The sequence below is a fragment of the Globicephala melas genome, chromosome 7, assembly GCF_963455315.2.
Source record: "Globicephala melas chromosome 7, mGloMel1.2, whole genome shotgun sequence".
NCBI lineage: Eukaryota > Metazoa > Chordata > Mammalia > Artiodactyla > Delphinidae > Globicephala > Globicephala melas.
The window spans coordinates 48,505,379-48,522,627 of NC_083320.1; the positions used below are offsets into that span (position 1 = coordinate 48,505,379).

Consider the following 17,249-nt stretch of genomic DNA (forward strand, 5'->3'; position numbering starts at 1 on the left):
TTAAAATAATATAACCGAGAAAGAGAAAAATAAAGCAAATAGCAGCAAACCAAATTAGGAGAAATTATCAGTTAAAGAAAATTAAAGATTAACAGAAGAAGTCAAAATAAATGATGAAAGAATAGTAGAAATATGGAGAGGAAAAACAAATCACAGAAAGAAATAGAAGCCCTTGCTTAAACAAGTTCCTGTGCTATGTTAGCACAGAAAAAAATATGAAACTCATATAGCTGTTGATTCAACTGTCGATTTCTGGCAATGACTTAGCTAACATAAAATTTTAAAATCCTGAACAACATCTAAAATATGTCCTTTATGAAGAGGTCCATATTGGTATGTAAATATTCAAGATTGGTTTTTTTGTTTGCTTGTTTGCAACTTATTCATCCCAAGTAGCTTTCATTTGACTAACGTTTTCATCTTGACCCATATCAATTTTGGTTGAACTTTTAAAAATTCTCTAGTCTTTGGAAAATGAGATTCTTTTCTGCAAGTTATTTACCTAAACTGAAAAGACTTAAACTGTATAACAGATGGCTTTCATCATGCTGATAGTAAATAAAGATGACTATACAATCAAACTCCTGAAAATATGAAAAATGCAGTGATTATCATTAGCTTTCATTTACAAAGCATAAAATAGCAAAATGTTTGTAGGTCTTAGGTTTTCTTAAATCTAAATTTACTTGCTATTTCATGCTTCCTTAAATGTTGATGTTGCCAGACATGAATAAATATTACATGTTGAAACACTGTCCAAGTCTTTCACTGAAGTGCTGATATAAAGAAAACCTAAACTTCGATCCCTACCTTAGAATATATTATGTTTCTAATTTACATATTGTCTCATGCTCAACTTCTTTAAAATTCAAAATAACTACATATTCAGGCCTCTTATGTGCTACCATAAGACACTCACTTGTTCAAGCACAAGGATTTGGAGATGAAACGGCACAGTCTTCCCTATGTCAATGACAATCGTCCTCTCACTAAATATACAGGCTAGAAAGAACTCATAGTTTGAATGTTTAAACTGCTTCTACAAAATTTGAAAGTGGTTTACTAATTGTAATTTAATAAATGGTTAATACTTTCCTTACTTTATTGTGCTATATATTTGTGTACACATCATATAATGTACACCATCATTCATATGTATAACTTGTAGTATACCTTGTAGTAATGCATTTGCCATAGTCTGTACATATATGGCCCTCTTTCTCACTTTAAAGACAGTGATTCGTCATTATCTTTGATTAGTTTTATCAACTGCACAGCAAGAGGTGATAAATTGCAAAATCGTTCAAATTGTTCATATATGAGTTGTCAGTTTGAAAAATTTACCATTTCTCAGCAGATTTGTGAAATATTCCCCATTATTCTTTTTGATTGCATCCAATACGTTTAAAAAAAGTTAGTTTAAAAAGATGAAAATGAGTCTCATAGATCTAAACTGCTTACTGAATTTTTACAAAATCTTCAAAATAATACTTTGTGGATTATCCAATTTAAATGAAACAATAATTAAGTACTATGATTTCATGGCTAAAGCGTACAAAGCAGAGATAAAATTCTAATCAATGTGAGTTTATTATAATGGCAACAGTCTTTGGTTCAAAGCAGAATTAGCTTTCAAAACAATATTTTAGAATAGTAATTTCTTTGCAAACTAGTTGATTCTCCCCATTACTTATAATTACAGTTAAGCTACTTCCTCTCTCTAAATTTTTGGTTATTTCTTATTTTGGTGTAAGGGGTTTTTTTGGGGTTTATTTTGTCTTCCTAAGATTGATATTCATCCAGAGAAGCAATAATTGTTTCTTAATTTTTCATTCCACAAAAGTGGGAAAATTTTGAGGAAAGCAAACTGAGATTCTTAAGTAAATTGCATTCTTCAAAAGCATTAGCCTTAGCCTAGATTTGAAAGAGAGAAACAAATCTAAAAATAATAGCTGACATTTATTCAGTGTTTGTTTAGGGTCAGTCACCGATTAAGAGTTTGTATGTATTAACTCATTCAATCATGATTAAAATAATAGAGGTGTGTATTCTAGACATTTCCTCATTTTACAGGTGAGAGTCCTAAATCACAGGAAAGTTCACTATCTAGCTCAAGGATATATAATGAATAAATGTGCAGCTCACACTTGAACCCCAATAATCTGATCCATAGCACTCCATTATGTTTAAATTTTTAAACAGAAAACAAAGTAGAGAGTACAGTATAATAACCCCCACATACCCATCACTCAGCTTCAACAATTATCACCTTAGGGTCAACTTTCTTTCATTTTATCCTCTCCTACCTCATATCCTTTCCCCTGCCTCAGATAATTTTTAAAGACATTCCTAAATTCATACAATGTTTTCTGTACATCTTTCAGTATGTATCTCTAAAATAGAAGAACTTTTAAAAAATATCATCATGAAATCAGTATCAGACCTAAACAAATAAACAAAGTCCCACAATCATTCCTTACTATCATCAAATATCCAGTCAGTGTGTTCAAATAACTCGAATTTTCTAATATTTTAAAATAGTTTGTTCAAATAAGGCCCATATGTTACTGTCATCTCATATGATTCTTAGTCTCTTTTGTGCTATAGGTCTTCCCTCTCTTTGTTTTAATCCTCATTGTATTATAGTTTTCTGAATTTTTTTGATTATACCTCACATTCTGAAAAATGTTCAGAACTATAGAAACATTACAAGAAGATGACAATAAACTCTTATAAAGCCTTCACTTTAATGAAATCATTGTTAATATTTTGGCATGTGTTTGCCCTCTTGCTTTATCTCTGTATCTTCCTCTAAGATATTAAAAGAAACATGGCATAGTTGAAGTTAAGGTTGCAAATAATTTCACAGTAAGAATCATTTTTAGGCTAGAACTTTCAACTTGATATAAACTGCAGGAAGAAGTAAGGGCTGTGTTCTAGAAAACATTAGTAGAATAGAAGGACTGGTTATTGAATGTGTCATAAGGGAAAGAGTCATATGTACCGTCATTGATTATACACTTAAAAAAATGTTTGTAAACTGGAGGATCCTGGAAGATGAGGAAAGGGTAGCTGTTGTGTGTGTGAAGGGGGAGAGGGGCTTAGGAACCAAGGCTTTCAATGCCAAGAAAAACATTTTTTAAGTTTGTATGTAGACAAAATTAGCCCTTGCTAGGCTGACATGCCCAGTGTCCCCTGGCCCCTTTCCTTCTCCACTGTGGATGGTGTTGAAATAAGCATGGACTGGTATTGTAAAGCACAATATACACATATTCAACACAGCCATCCCCCCCGCAGAAGGTAAGAAATACATTTGAATAAGATGAAAGAGGAACACAGCTGCTCATATATCCTCCTCAACCTCAAATTTTCCCCCTCTATCAGGCAAACGCATTCTGTTCAATTATGTACACACTTCCGAATGCTCCACTGAGTATGATGGCAGAGAGTGAAGAAGGGGTGAACTTCTTGTAGCTGGTCAAGTCATCCAAACCCATCACATTTTACATATATCTAAAAGCAGTAAAGTTTGAATCCTTATTTTCAGGAAAGCAGTATGTAATTCCAAAGTTATAAAGTCAAGAATCTTTTAATATGCAACCTTAGCAACTGTGCAGTGCAATAATTTTTGCAGAACAGCAAATTGAAAAGGAGTTAATGGTTTATCCACAGTCACAGGGCCATTCCATCTACCCTATATTTAAAATGAATAGGGCTTCCCTGGTGGTGCAGTGGTTGAGAGTCCGCCTGCCGATGCAGGGGACGCGGGTTCATGCCCCGGTCCGGGAAGATCCCACATGCCGCGGAGCGGCTGGGCCCGTGAGCCATGGCCGCTGAGCCTGCACGTCCAGAGCCTGTGCTCCGCAACGGGAGAGGCCACAGCAGTGAGAAGCCCATGAGAAGTGAGAAGTGAAAAAAACAAAAAACAACAAAAAAAAAAACAAAAAACAAAATGAATAGTATCGAAGTAGAACTTTGAAGGGAGAAAACTTTCTTTTCCAAAATGATGCATTTCATGTTGGCATCAGCATAACATATTGCGTCAAATGATGGTCAGCCTCTCTTAAAAGTCAGCCATAACTCGGTGCCATTGAGTAACCTTCCCTGAGGACTGTGAGCTCCAGGAGGGCAGCAATTCACACCTGCTTTGCTGACTGTGATATGTCCAGAGCTTTTAACAGAGCTCAGCACTGCCAGACACTTGACAAATAATAATAAATAAAGAATATTAGCACTGCCCTTTTTTTGCTTTGCATGTGTATGAAAAACAAATATAACAGAAACCAGCAGCACTAGAGATACACTATTATTAAAGTAGCTGAGCTCATGTTTGGGCTTGTGGTACCCAGTCATTTAGGGGACAGCTTTAGAGCTAATACCAAATTATAAATGATCATTGCTAAATAGTAGTTGTAATCATATATTACACCCAATATTTCTGCTAGAAATACTCTATTTAAAGTAGCTAAAATTGCAAAGATATAAATAGATTGGGCACTGTTAGTATATAATTATTTTCAATGCTAAAAAATATTTGTATGTAATTAACACTTAAAATACTTTGGAAAATCTCTCTTCTCCTTCTGCCTCTGTCTCTGACTCTCCTATTGCTCCATCAAGAATAAAAGCATCCTTGTGATTTATATGCAGGATAAATTTCATTATAGTTTCTCTAAAGAGAGAAAGCGAAAAAGAAAAGTCTTCATTAAAATTTGGTTGTAATGAAAAGATTAATCAAGGAAGAGATCACAAAACTGTTCTCTTCTAAGAGGATATTGAGATAGAAGACATTTCAACTGGAAATCCATAGTCTACACATTCTATAAAATACTGCACATCTTCTGGGCTGTATCTCTTGTTCCAGTTATTACCGAAGTGACAGGTTCTGAGACATTCTCCAGCAGCCTCATGTGGTACCACTTGACTGCAGCTTACCCCAGGCTGTGTTGAGGCATCTTTCCCTTACCATCAAGGGGCTTCTCTGACTCATGATATGGGAGCTTGTGGATTCCCACTCAGCACTAATAAATGTACCACCCAGGAGTGCTGAGGAGTTAATACCATTTAGGTCCACACTCGACCACTGTGGAGGGTAAGAACTCAAGGATAAATTATTTCCCCTTTTGTCTACCAGGCAGACACTTCTGAGACACATTTCTAAGATTCCACAGAGATTCCCAGTGAGAAAGAGCACCTGTTACTTGCACTAGTGGCAAACAGTAAGTATATCCTTATATTAGCTTTTCTTATCTGTTCTACTTTTCGGGAACTTCAGTTCTGCTCCCTGGGATCATTCCCCAAATAAATAAACTACTTGTATAGTCGTCTTTGTCCTGGACTTGACTTTTAAGATGAACTGGGAGAAGATTACCAGTTTTTCTGGTACTTTCTATGAATGTCTTTCTGACAAGATACATTTTCTAGAATAATTTTAGATGATATCATTTTTCAGTTTGAAGTTCCCTAATAGTACATCATCATTATCAGAAAAAATATTTTTACAATGACCTACAAGTTCTACTCTATGTGTTACTCACACTACATCTCTGTCATCATCTTCTATCATTCTTTCTCTCTCTCTCACTTTACTTTAGCCATCTTTATTTCCTTAAAGTTTTTGAAACTTTCTTAATTATACATTCACTTTGACCCTTGGACTTGTTACTTTCCCTGGAATGTTCTTATACCAGATGTTTGCATGAAGCACTCATTCACTTCTGGCAGATCTCTACTAAAATGTTCTTTCCTCAAAGATGACTTCCCTTATCATCCTTCTAGAAGACAAACACATTATTCTGTATTCTTTCCCTCTTTTATCTTTCTTTTTAATGTTAAGAAGAGAAAGTTTATTCAGGAAGAAAACAGTTATAGAACACCTTTGGGCCCTGGAGTCTGAAAGGGAGAGATAGAGTACAAATGAAGCATGTGGAAAAACTGATGTTATTATTATTATTATTATTTGCGGTACGTGGGCCTCTCACTGTTGTGGCCTCTCCCGTTGTGGAGCACAGGCTCCGGACATGCAGGCTCAGTGGCCATGGCTCACGGGCCCAGCTGCTCCGCGGCATGTGGGATCTTCCCGGACTGGGGCACGAACCCATGTCCCCTGCATCAGCAGGTGGACTCTCAACCACTGCACCACCAGGGAAGCCCCCTGATGTTATTATTATATGGTTTAAATCCTTTCCCTATTAGGCAAGAGGGTAACCACTTTCTGGGTGATAAAACTCTATGCTATTGTCTCAAAAAATATATGTCATTCTGTTCTGAAGGGCTAGGCTCTATTACCTCAAAGGCCAAGGAATGGATAACAAGAAAATTCTAAGGAATAGAGAGACAACTAAGGGTTAAGTCAGAAAGTCACAATTTTATCAAAAGTCACAAGTGCAATGAACAGAATTATAGTTTAAAATGTGCATTTAAATGTAAGGTTTTTCCAAGGATTCCACAGAAATGCAAACTCATCTATACCACCATCAAAGGTGAAGGCAGAGACTGATTACTAAAAACGCTGTGTATTGAACAGCATATCCCTAGAGACAGCTCTGGTGAGCTAACTCAAGTACAACCTAACAGCAAGGACAATGTATATTTTAATGTCCACGTTTATAAGAATGGGAGCAAATAAAACTGTTTTTCAAAATTGACAACTTCTTTCAGAATTACAATAGTTTCAAGGCAAGAGGGTTCATTCATAAGGTTTTATCTACTTCCATGCTGTGATTATTTAGCTGATAACAACCACTGGATAAACAGTATGATTTCTAACCTTAGAACCTGTTCAGGTAAAAGAAGTATGGATCCCCAAGCCTCAGTCAAAGTATAATCTTGTCTATCTCACTTGGCTATCCTCCTTCTCATCAAGACAATGTCTCTTTGGAGGCATCTGTTTCTTTTCCATCCATGGATCCTACTGGAAGCCCTGGCCTATGGCTATACTTTTTAGACCCTCTGGTTAATTTAAGCTAGTATTTAGTACAACTTGAGACAATACCAGAAGACTGAGTTAGAATTTTCTATTCATATTGGGAGAAATCTGAGGGACAGCATGCTTTAATAGTTGGCTGAAAGTGAACATCACTCTGCTGTCTCCTGTGCAGAAAGCAAGGCCGTGGGGGATCTCATTTTGAGGCAGAAAATGTATGTCAGGTGTACTGAAGCTGAACGCTAGCTGAGGTGCATAGTACTCTAGTTCAAATATAGATATAGAGATAGATAGATATAATGTCATTCATATATATAAAATTCCAAGGGACTTCTATATCAGTAGATTCCACAAAGGGTCCCAGTGTAGAATATGAGTGGTAGTAATTTAGAGTACTTTGTTCATTTTAGAAATCTCTTGAATTGACGGGCAACAGCTATTTTCTCTGAGAGGTAGAAGAAAGACATGGAATGGTGGCCTGTTGCATACGTTATGTCTCAGCTGTGAGAGTAATCTAAAGGAAGACAGAGCAGTTTCTCTAGTAAATTGTCCCAGTGATTTTCCTAACTTAGGTTCTCCCAGAAATAGACACCGAGACAAAGAGGTGAGATCAAGGGGTTAATTTGAGATCTCAGGAAACAATAGTAGAAGTTGATAAAGATTTCTGGTTTCAGCTCTGACATGTACAGAGCTTGAGAGTCATTGCTCTTGTCCTCACAATAAGAATAATCTATGGAAAATGAAAATCAATTATTTTTCTTGGAACTGTCAAAGAACCGAAGCCACAGGGCAAAATACCACTTCGAAATCTGAAGAGACAGTCACATTCAGAGATAGAGCAACTAGCATCTGCTTACTTGGCTCAGAAGCTGCTGAGCCATGAGCTGCTAGGAACTCTTAAATGTTAACTTTGATGAATTTCCATGGGCTGATTATACAGTGTGTGAGACAGAAACCTGGTGTGAGAAAGAAACTCTTGGTGACTGCAATCTTATAGGGACCACCAAACAGGCTTTCCTTTCATGAACTCCACCAGGTTTTCATGATGGTAATTTGAGAAAGCGTCCCTTGTGTCCCTGGAAGGTGAATGGGAAGAATAACTGTTGTGAAATAAGCCAAGAACCTTCTCTATAACTGAAGACTACTCCCAAAGGACAGAGCATTTCCACATCTCAATTGAAAGACCTTATTCCATCCAAGAAAGGAATGTACTCTCCCTACAATCTTTCTGTCTCACATAAGTTGTAGGGGCACAGGTCATGGCTTTGAGAAAAGAGAGTGAGAATTCTATAGCTGAAAGATGGAGTGGGGGGCCTGGGGTGAGAGAAAAGAAAAAAGCTTTACCATAGGAGAACCACATACAATGGTCACAGCTCTGAGACATAGACATCTTAAAGAATTAATGTCTAATCAAAAGGTTTAGGAATACTCCCTCTCTCTCACACTTCACCAACCCAGCTATAGGGCTCCAGTCAAATAGTGGATTAGCTCTGAAAAGATGGCAGGATACTCTCTCTGAGGAGGTGTATACAGAAAAGTAGAAAATTAAACAGGCACATACAATCAAGGGCAGTGGAGGAACTTCAGGCCTCTTGGGCTTATAACTACAGAAAACAGACACAGTCCAACGCTTAGACAGATTAATAGAAATATTCACAATAAACATCTATTTATCTCAGGACCTATTACTTGATACATGTCTAGCTTTCAATAAAAAATTACAAATCATCTTAAAAGATAAGAAAAAACAGTCTGAAGGGAAAAAATAAGCACTAGAACAAGCCTTGGATCTCAGATACTACCTAGATGTTGGAATTATTGAGGAATTCAAAAGAACTCTGATTAATGCATTAAGGTCTCTAATGGAAAAGTAGACAACATGCAAGAGTAGATGGGTTATGTAAACAAAGAAACGGGAATTCTGTGAAAGAATCAAAGGAGAATGTTAGAAATAAAAAACACTCTAAACCTGCTATATTAAAAAAAAACATTCTAACTGAAATGAAGAATACTTTCAGTGGACTCATCAGTAGACGTGGTACAGTTGAGGAAAGTGAACTTGAAGATGTGCCAATATAATCTTACCAAATTGAAATGCAAAGAGGAAGGAAGGAAAGAAGAAACCAGAACAGAAGGACATCCAAGAACTATGGGATAATATCACAAGGTATAACATAAGTGTATTTGAAATACCAGAAGGAGAAGAGAGAGAGAATGGAGCAGAAGAAATATTTGAAGCAAAAATGGGTGAAATTTTTCCTAATTAACAGCAGATACCAAATTACAGTTCTAGGAAGCTCAGAGGACACCAAAATGATATAAATAACAATACAACAACAAACACCTAGACATATCATATTTATACAGCAGAAAGACAAAATCTTCATATTTTGCCTTTATCAGATAAACAAAAACTCATCAAATTCATCATCAACAAATCTTCCCTGTAAGAAACATTGAAGGGAGTACCTCAGGAAAAAAAGTATATAGGAAAAGTGTTATAGTAGGAATAAATTAAGGTAAAATGGATATATCTAAATTTACTTAAAAGTTAACTTTGTTTTTAAAACAATAATACCAAAACTGAATTGGGTAGTTATAGCATATAAATAAGTAAAATGAATCACAGCAATGTCAGAAAGGACAGGGGAATAGGAATACTCTCTTAAAAGGCACCTACACTACATGTGAAACGGTATAGTGGTATGTAAAGGTGGACTTAGATTAGTAAATATGTATGTTATAAACTCCAGATAGACCACTAAAAAAGTGTTAAAATGAAGTATAATTGATACACTGAGAGGAGATAAAATTAAATCATATACATTGTTCAATTAAAACCTGAAAAGGCAGAAAAAGACCAGGAGAGAGAGAAACAAAGAACAAATTTAACAAATAGAAAACGATGACAAACATGGTAGTTATTACATCAATTATATCAATAATCACTTTAATTACATCGATTATAAGACAAAAACTGTCACAGTGGATTAAAAAACAGGCTATGTATCGTCTACAAGAAAGCTGCTTTAAATATAAAGACTCAGGATAAAAGTTAAGGAGTGGAAGTCAGTAAAGATTGTGTTATGAAGGAGGTTGCTACAGAGGGAAATGAAGCTTGTTCATGTTGGAAACTCTGGACCCTAGTGGAGAACACAAACCTCAGAGTTTTGTATTCATGGAGTCAGGGAGCTATGCTATTTATCTAACAAATCCCTTTGAGTACTGGCCCATGGCAGTTTCCAGAGGGCATTTACACCCGGCACTATATATATGTATATAACACTATACATATATTACAAACATATGTATGCATATACATACATTTATATATATATTCACTACTTGTAATTACATTATGTATCTGTTGTAATTTCTCACCATTATACATTCTATGAAGGCAGGATCTTTATATTCTTTGTTCATTGCCATATCCCCAACGCCTAAAAGAATGCCTAGGACAAACAGGTGTTTAAAAAACATTTCTTTAATAAATGAATGAATAAACTGTATTTTTGGAGGTTGTACATATCATTTATTGTTTATAGTCTTGAACCATGTTAGTGGTGTGCACTATTTGATTGGATAGAAAAAAAACATGTTTGAAATACCCAAAACACACATATTAGTTTTCTACTGTGATTAATACTCATAATCCTTGCTATCTAATCACCTGTGCAAAATTCAGTGCATTCTATACAATAATTTTCTGAAGGATGATTTGTAACACTAATATAAATCAACACCGTCAATTCTATACGACGTTATGGCTCATTCTTTGGTCTTTTGCAATAGAGAGAAGAAATGATGCACCCAGAGGTAAAAATATCTGCCTAGTTTTTAGCTAAAACTAGTTTCAGATAGTGTAAAACGTAAGTCCCTTCATTCAACAATTATTTATGGAGTGCCTATAGGTATTATGTACATCCTAGAGACACAATATGTGTAAAAGAAATCTGTTTTCTATTAACACCATTATGATGAAGATGCAAAAGAAGGACAGCTTTTGTTTATTATGATATACATATATATAAGTTTTATAATAATTTAGACTTCTAATGAAGGTTATTGTGGGTGCACAGTGGTAGGCAACTTCTTCCATTGAGGGCATAAGTAGAGTCTTTCAAATAATGCCTAATTCATTGAAAATTGAATAGGTGTCAGTGGATGAAAGAAGGATGCAGTGTATTATATATTCCAGAAAAATAATTATATATAGAGCCATGAAATATTAGAATGTTGAAAACTTGCAAGCCACTTGGTGTGGCTGGAGAATTTGGTGCCTGGTGTGCAGCAGGAACTATAATTGCTGGCAACAATAGAAAGGTGAGGCAGAGGTCAGATCATGAAGACATCTTACTTCTATGTATGCTAATAAATCTGAATGTTTATAAAAGCTGATGGGAAGTTAGTAAAGATTTTTAAGCAAGGAAATAAGCTGATCAGATTTGCATTTAGGAAACAGATATGACTACAAAGTAGAGAATGAAAGAAGTATGAAGTTAAGACTGGACGTTAGGATAGTATTTTCCAGATGGGAAAAGGTAAAATCCTTAACGAAAAGAGTAGCAACCAGGGCAGAGATGATGCGAAGGCACTGAAAGATGTGAGACAGCACCACAAGAGATTTTGACTGATGATATGAAGGATACAGAAGAGAATGGTTCCAGCTGGGTGATGGAGATGGAAGCCAAGTTCTTCCACAACAATGAGTGACTGGAAGGTAAGAAGTAGATATTCTGAGTATCTTTCTTTAAAAGGGAAAGAGAGGGCTTCCCTGGTGGCGCAGTGGTTGAGAGTCCACCTGCCGATGCTAGGGGACACGGGTTCGTGCCCCGGTCCGGGAAGATCCCACATGCCGCCGAGCGGCTGGGCCCGTGAGCCATGGCCGCTGAGCCTGCGCGTCCGGAGCCTGTGCTCCACAATGGGAGAGGCCACAACAGTAAGAGGCCCATGTACCGCAAAAAAAATAAATAAATAAAATAAATAAAGGGAAAGAGATTAGCTCCTCATTTCTGAGATGACCATTTTGTTGAATCATTGGAATTGTTCTCGAGTTTTTCACAAAGACAAATTCCCTAGAGCCTAGATATGAGTCATTTAATATTTTCTGTTACTCAGATTTAATTTCTTTCAATTATAATGTTTTCCTATATGTCAGGTTTTTTTCTGTTTTCATTGTTAGCTACTTTAAACATAGCATTATACAATAGATGAAAAAATTCAGAACTATGGTTTTATTATTACATAATAATAAAATTGAAAGGAAATGATAAACATTTTAAAATTCAAAGTACCCTGAAGCTTGTAACACACATTCAGTAAAGATAGCCAGTCTCCCTCTAGTAACTTGAACTGGAAGGGTCCATGACTAAATTCAACAAGGCTACTTAGAGGCCAAGATGGTATTATGAATTCTTTTGGATTGTATGAGAAATTTGTACATTTTCTAATTTGTACAAATTCTAATTGTACTGCATTTTGGGAATGGAAGATCTAAGAAGTTTTGCATATTTGTTAAAAGGTACATTACTTTAAAAGATGGTCACATGGAAAAGAGGAAATAAGAAGAGCTCTTAAGAGTGTATGTATATGTGTATATTGCATACAGATATGTATAAACCGCAGATTTCAAAAAATGAAAAAGATGGATACTTAATTAATTTTAGACTAGTTCTACTTCTTCCTAAAGTCATACAGTTCTTTCTTTCCTTTTTTTCATTTCCTGGCTACAAAATGAAACTGCCTTGCTGAGAACAAAATAAGGTAAAATAATAGTCTTCGAAACTTTTAGCCTCATGCATTTTTAGAAAATATTTTCTCAAAAAGCAAGCATAACACTGTAGGTGTCCCATCAGAGGAGTTCCCCAGATGTCTTGCAAAGATCATAATGCAACCATAGCCTCCATAATAAGAGGAACAATATATGGAGACCTGCCGTCTCGCCCATTAGTGCCAGCGGCCTCTGCCCCTGTGGTTAATTCTGCTTTGTCTTGAACTCCGAATGGGAGTGATATTCTGTGGATTTGATACATTGTTAGCACAGCAGGGAAAGCCCATTTGAAAATAATCATATGTTTCAGGTATCCAAAAGAAAAGGGACATTTTGCAAAGAGCAGCATTTTAACTTGAAAAACTTACAACTAAAATTTGGGTGGCGAAGGGAAGGACATTAACATGTATTGATTGCCTCAAATGAGCACTACACTCAGATTATCTCAGGCCTGACAATATTAATCCTCAGGTGAATATTATTAGCTCCATTTTACATATGATGAAAGCAAGACTAGAAGGGTAAGGATAATTGGCCTGCAATCTTATACCATGCAGTGGTGAGTCTGACTTTGTTGGCTTTTGCTGAGCTACCCACGAACTTTCTTTCCATGCCTGACATTGTTTTCTGTTAGGAGGAATCAATAGTGGCCTAAAAGAATTAAAACAGAAAAAAGATATTTGTGAAACACAGATTTTAAAAGAAATTAAAAATGTAAGAAGAAAGTATATTTTGTTAAAATACAAATTTAATTAAAATTTAAACATGATAATGCAAAACATTTAATACTACTTGAATTATTTAGTGAGCATATATACTTAAAATATGAGAACGATAGTTTGAATAACAACATGAGAAGGATATGATTCTTCAATGATCAATGCTCTGAACAATGTAAGAAATGGGGAAGGAAGTGACCATGTAACCTACATAAAACCTTAAGCCAGGTGGACTCATCCCTCACTGGGTAAAGTTTATACTCTAGTTTTCTAATATAGGGGAAAAAAACTATGAAAACAATGTTTTTGATATATTTAATTTCTAGAAAATATAATATGAGTGCATTTTAAGAACAAATAGTGAATTCCCTAGTCAATATTGAAATTTTTCTACCATTGAGATAATGCCTCTGTTTTTTATTTTAAAAATCCCATGCTGCTGTTTATGGCTGTAATTTGATAAAGGTGTCCGTAGGGTTCATACTCATGCTAGGACAAGCCATTTGAATAAGGCAAAGAGAAAGAATATCAAAATGTTATAAATTATATTTAATGAGAATATGAACTTATATATTCCAGGATAGTCTATCCTTTGATATGACTTTGTGGAAGAAAAATTCAATTAACAAAATAGAGAAACTTTCCGGAGATATCTTCAGAATAAATAATCACAATACTAATAACCGTGAATATTTCTATATTACTTACTGCATGCCAGGCTCACTTCAGGGTACTTCGTACATATCACATCATGTAATTCTCACAACTTAATGTGTTTGGTCCTATTATTATTGCTGACTCACAGATGAAGGCACTGGGACACACAGAATTTAAGAACCTGCCCAAGGTCATACAGTTAGTGGGTGGCAAAATCTGAATTTGAACATAGGCAGATCGATTGAATCTATGTGCAATCAATTTGAACATAGGCAAACTGGCTCCAGTGTTGTGCTATAATGATGGAAGCTGATGATAATGAGTTATAATACCAAAAAGCGGCACAATTCATGATTGCCCAAATGACTGTACTCTAGGACTAAAAATGGGATTGTAAGAACAGTAATAAAAAAGTATTTTTGTTTTAAACTCCTACCTGCTATTTAGGTAGCCTTGACTCCCTGGAAATGCCCCCCATAGAGGACCTCCTGTGTGCTCAGGCACACTCTTTTTCTCCACTACCCAGTGCTGCCTCCAGAAATGTCTGCTGCTAGGGTTCTGCTGCCCACGGAGCCGTCTGCCCAGCTTTTTCCTGCTGTTCTTCCCCGGGCAGGCTCCCAAAGGCCCTGGTGAGCATACTAAGGATAATAACTCGCATCATGACCAAAGCCACTGTGGAGGCCTCCGCTGCTGTGATTAGAGCAGAGTCAGATGTCCCAGGCACCCCATAAATGTACAAATGTTTTTATATCTTGTAAAATATGCTCTGAGCTTTTAACTACAACCTTTTTTTTTTAATGCATAGATGACATTCAAATACAAGTAAGTATTTACAAGGAAATTCTATATGAAAAGTACATAACATAATATTTTTCTTCAGACCATTTTTGTTTTTTCTAATTTACAACATTTTAGAATATTAAATCTTTCTGTAGAAAATTGCTATCAACCTAGCTCTCTCTGTCTCTGTCTCTCTCTGTCTTTAGGAACAGTCACTACTAGGATTATATCTTTTATTATATTAGTATGTGCCACAAACGATTTTAACCTTCTCTTTTTAAATACCAAGACTATCAGACTGAAAAATCATAGAAGTTTGAAAAAAAATATGAGAATGGTAGTCAATATGAAATGTGAAGTGAATACTATTTCTAAAAGAAAATAAATTATTATATCTGATGTAACCATAAGAAACATTAAAATAAGTCAAACTAAGGCTGGAAAATATGGTATAATTTGGAGACTGAATTAGGTAATTACCTCATAAGCTATATTATTCAGGACACAGAGGTGATCACCCAGTTCTGTGCTTGACCTACTGTTTACCAAGGAGTATGCTAGATTCTCTGCTTACGAAGAAGGATAAACAGGGTTCCTGGAATAGAGGAATATGAGAGCTAGTGAGCTAGAGGGCCACATAAAGAGATGGTGTCAACCTAGTAACATTAAGTGCTATGGTAAAGATTTCACACATCCTTTGGAGTACTTCAGGGTCAAGGGAGGCTTCTGGAGAAGGTGACAACTGAACTGCGCTGCAAAGAAGCAGTAGCAATTATCTAAGAAAAGAAATGTCTGAAGAGGTTCCCCGCAAAAAGAGATACAATGTACATAGTCACAGAGGCTTGAGCAAACTTGCTGAGGTCAGGGAACAAAAGCAGGAGGACATTATTAGGGTTTAAAGTACTAGGCAGACTGTATTAAAAAAAAGCACGGAGAGGGAGGTAAAAGCATGATCACAAAGTGTGCGGCACACTAAGGAGTTGCCAGTTGTTTGGGTTACTTATGATAATTAAGAAGAGAGATTGGGAGTAGGGAAGCTTGTTAAAACAGTTTTACAATTGCTCAAGCAGAGATGGTGACAGCCTGTGTCACAAAACCTATAGGTTACAAAAAAAATTTCGATTCTAAGATCAAAAGTCACATTGATTTTAATAACACAATTCTATCATATATTTATACTTAAATAATTTATAAAGAATGAGTTTATCAAATCTTACTTTGAGGACTCCATCTAAAAGTTCTATAGAATTAATGTATATAGTCACTGATTTTAACCATAAATCCCCACTATAAATCAACTCTACTTATTACTTTTCTCTCTGAAGCACTGACTCTACATCTTGCCCGCCATGAATTATCCCCCAGTGTCTGTAACTGGACGTGTGCACAAGCAGCTCCCCCAGCTTTGTGAACATGGATGGATTTCTGGCCTGGGTGGCTGCCCCTGCTTAGGAAGCTCCTTGTTTTCAGTAACAGGCATCCCATGAAGAACAGGCTCTGCCACACTGTCACTCATTGTCTGTCCTTGTTTTCTTTCCCCAGGAGATATTTCACTGTTATTAAACAACTACAGTGTGCTAAGAACCATGCTAGGCATTTCTGAATTATTCCTTGTGAAAATCCTCCAGGATAGGTATTGTTACTCCTAATTTATAGATTAGGGGAGGGAGACACAAAGAGATTAAGCAGCTCTTCCAAATTTCAGAGGTCCTGGGTAGCAACATTAAGATTTAAAACCGCATCTGGTTATCCTAGCTTTGAAGCCCTGACCATTAATTTATAAGCCTGAAGGTATGCGGTTCAGTTTAACACCGAAAAAAAATTGAGTACCTGCTATGTGTTAAGAGCAAAAGAAGGTGTGGAATGCAAACATGAAAACCAAATTGTTCCTTTCTCAGCAAACTAGTAGGGTAGGAGAAAATCCGGGGAGATGGTTATAATGCCATGCCAGAACTACTATCAGACCACAGATGAGAGAGAAATCATTCATGTAACTCAAAAAGGCAAAAAAAAAAAAAAAAAAAAAAAAAAATCAGGGAAGAATGAAAAGAGGTGGCAGCAAGTGGAACTTTAAAGAATTAACAGACTCCAACTCAGGAGGAGAACATTTGTCAGAAGGAACAGTAGGAATTAAGACATGAAGCTGAAAATTCCTGGAGTGTGCTGGGAATGGCAAGTTGTTGAGAGCTGCAGAGAGTTTGTGAAGAAATACTCAGAAAACAAAACTGGGGAGACCCCCTGGTCTGAGGCTGGGAAGGCTTGTATGTCATGATAATATAGAAGATCTTTGTTCTATAGACAATGGGAAGCCATCAGAAGTTTTAAACTGGAAAAAGAAATTGATTAGAGCCATCTGGGCAGGTAATATATAATAACTCCCTCAACACTTCTTTCT

At 36.0% G+C, this 17,249-nt stretch overlaps 1 protein-coding gene across 1 annotated transcript in view; it reads right to left on the reverse strand.

Moving 5' to 3' along the window:
• The window catches only part of ZNF804A (zinc finger protein 804A), a 318,173-nt gene that overhangs the window by 67,421 nt on the left and 233,503 nt on the right, over positions 1-17,249 (reverse strand). The window lies entirely within an intron of this gene.